This window comes from Antechinus flavipes, chromosome 1, assembly GCF_016432865.1.
Source record: "Antechinus flavipes isolate AdamAnt ecotype Samford, QLD, Australia chromosome 1, AdamAnt_v2, whole genome shotgun sequence".
In the NCBI taxonomy this organism is placed as follows: domain Eukaryota; kingdom Metazoa; phylum Chordata; class Mammalia; order Dasyuromorphia; family Dasyuridae; genus Antechinus; species Antechinus flavipes.
The window spans coordinates 454,713,449-454,716,383 of NC_067398.1; the positions used below are offsets into that span (position 1 = coordinate 454,713,449).

Genomic DNA, 2,935 nt, shown 5'->3' on the forward strand with positions numbered 1-2,935 from the left:
AACTACCTTGAATACAAAGAGAGAGATGATGAGAAAGGAAAGATCTTAGAAAGGATAAGAGTAAAATATGAAAAGGGAACTATCCTAGCTGGCAATGTGAATGCAATTAAGCTAAGAAAGAAGATCAGGGTGACTTAAACCAGGTCACAAGGTCCAGAAAAGAAAATAAGCTATAAGTACAGATGAGAGAGAATCTAGGCGCCCTAGAGAGAAAAGTAAATTTCATAATAAACATAGGACCAGCCTTAGTAATTAGCTAATCAAATCATTTTAGACCAGCAGGGAGAAACAAGGACAAATAATGCTGAAGGTTGAAGCTTAACAAAAAAAAAAAAACCAATAATATTAAGGTTCTAAGTCAAGAGAAAGCAGACTTGAGGACAGAACAGGAAAGTCAAAGCTAGTTAGAATACAACTCTGTACCTTCTTTGAACTTCCTCTGGCCTAGATCTTGAGTGCTAAAGTTATGGGCATGAAGAACTCTGGCATGGACATTCCCAAAAGAACTGTCTTATCAGTCAGCACAAGAAAAATTAAGGACAATGCTGCATATTGACATAATTTATCAAAATGAAATTCTTTCAATAGATTGGGGTTTTCTGTTGCAAACAAAATAGGAACATCAAAATTAATGCACTTACTAAAGACAAGGTAGAAACAAAATACAATAGCATTACTTCTGGCTTTCATTCTCAAAAGATATACCCAAATATAAGGAGGAACTTGAGATGTTATGCAAAGAACTTTAAAACACTTTGGAAAATTTGGCTTAGTCACAAGTGAAAATGGAAAAGTTAACATCAACCACTAAAAGAATTTATAATCTAGAAAATTACTACCTAGGAAAGGGAAATCAATTTTCCATACATGGTCCACAACCTACTTCTATGAAATTTCCCCATAAGTTTTTAGAAATGTACAAGAAAGAACCTCAAACATATCATTGTTGAAGAGCTCACATGCTATGAACCAGGATCTCATTTTAAGCTACTTCTCTATGTGGTTGTACCAGTCCTATGTTCAGAACAGCAGGTTTGATGCTCCTTAAAAATAGACATTGAGAATTATAATTTTTCCAAAACCATTTCATTTTTAAGGCCAAATACCAGAATTAACTCTTTTTTTTTCCAGGTCTTATGACAGAGGCTGATTATTGCCTCATACATTTTCTTCCAGAGTCACAGAGTCTACTTGTCTTGTTACTTGCAGAATGAGTTGGTTCATTTCTACTTTATGAATCTCTTAACACTACTCTGGTAGTAGCTTTTAGAGTTGATGATGGCCATCCATTCTGTACCTATTATGATTCTCTTTATTTGACAAAATCTAGTAAGAAAATTAATCATGTATTTGGCAGAAAAAGTTTAGATCAGCACTTATTTCCACAATAAGTTCCAAATGTATTCTCAACTTACTGTTTAAAAAGAAAATACCCACACAATGAAGTGAGATCAAAAGAATGAAAGGAGGTGCCTTTCACAATTCTAAAGCAAAAGACAGAAATATTCATAAAAGATAGGATAAATATTTTCACTAAAAACTGCAAGAAATTAGATTGGAAAAAATAGTTTAATCAAATAGCAGAGGATAAAATCTGCTATGAGAAGTTGATAAAAAAAATGAGACTAAGAATCATTTCCTAGTTAAATATTCTAAAGATATGAACAAATGATCTTCAGAATTAAGAAATACAATTAACAAACAAAACAGTACAGCAAATCACTTCAAGATTGTATTTTGTAGTTTCACATCAAAGTGGAAAACCTTGGGGAAAAAACTAGCAACGCTGATTAAGCTATAGAAAACATAAATTCTTAATACATATTGATGGTAGAGCTTTGCATGGGTCCAACCATTCCAACAATTTAGAACTTTTCAAGGAAAGTCACTAAATTTTTTGAACCTTTCACCCAGCAGTCTATCTACTACAAAGGCATATAACAAAATGAGATCAAAGAATCCCATTTTACTATTAGTGCTTTTTGTGAAAGAAAAAAACAAATTTAAATTATTCAGAAAAATTAGGGAAGATTTGTATGAACTTGTGTAGGGGGAAGAAAGCAAAATCAAGAGATGTGTTTCATGGAAATAAAAAAACTAAAAAAAAAATTCAGGAGAAGTTAAATAACTAATATTAATCAGAAGCATGTTTTTTCCTCCAGCAAAAAGGTTGATGAGTTTTTGTGGTATGAAATAGTGTGGCAATAGTGTGGCAATTTCATTACTTAACTGGCTTTGTTACAAAGGAGAGTGGGAGCAGAAATAAATAAATAAATGGTTGGGATTTTTTTGAAGCAATGAATCAAAAAGAAAAAAATAAAACAAGAATAGAACTCTTTGAAGAGGATAGAGAGGAAAGAATTGATGGGGTGTATAGAAAGGAGAAATATTTATTAAAGTCACTATTCAGTACTCCTAGACAGTGTTAAGAAAGTGATTTTTGGAAAGGCTGAAAGAGATAACTTTGTCAAACCTAATCCAATTGTCTATAGATTGAAAACTGAGATAAAATATGCTCTAGACAGCCAATTAACTCAATATCTAGAAGAAATAATTGAGTCAGTCAGGAAGGAGAAAGAATAAATTAAAAACAAATTGGTTTTGTAGTAAGTGTGAATGCAATTGACCAAAAAACTTCTATAAATTTTGTATCTTTCCCCTATGTATATGTTATTTGATATTTCCCTCAATTTTCACTTACCTTTAATTTATAGTAATTAAACCCTTTGAAAATCCTAGGAATATGCTAGTAATATATATTTTAAGCCCAGGCTACAAAGTGAAGTAAATAGTAGATTGGCAAGTTGTTGTTCCTCATTTTCAAAGAGATCTAAAAAAAAAAAAAATCACTATGCTAAAGCTGAGTTACAGTGTGCCTCATTGTGGCTGATCAGACCAATATGAGCTCAGAATGCTCTGCCACAGGTTGGACACA

At 32.1% G+C, this 2,935-nt stretch overlaps 1 pseudogene; it reads left to right on the forward strand.

Annotated features, from left to right (window-relative positions):
* Positions 1–466: 466 nt before the first annotated feature.
* Positions 467–1,048, forward strand: LOC127546576 (cyclin-dependent kinase 2-interacting protein-like; annotated as a pseudogene).
* The last annotated feature ends 1,887 nt before the right edge of the window (positions 1,049–2,935 follow it).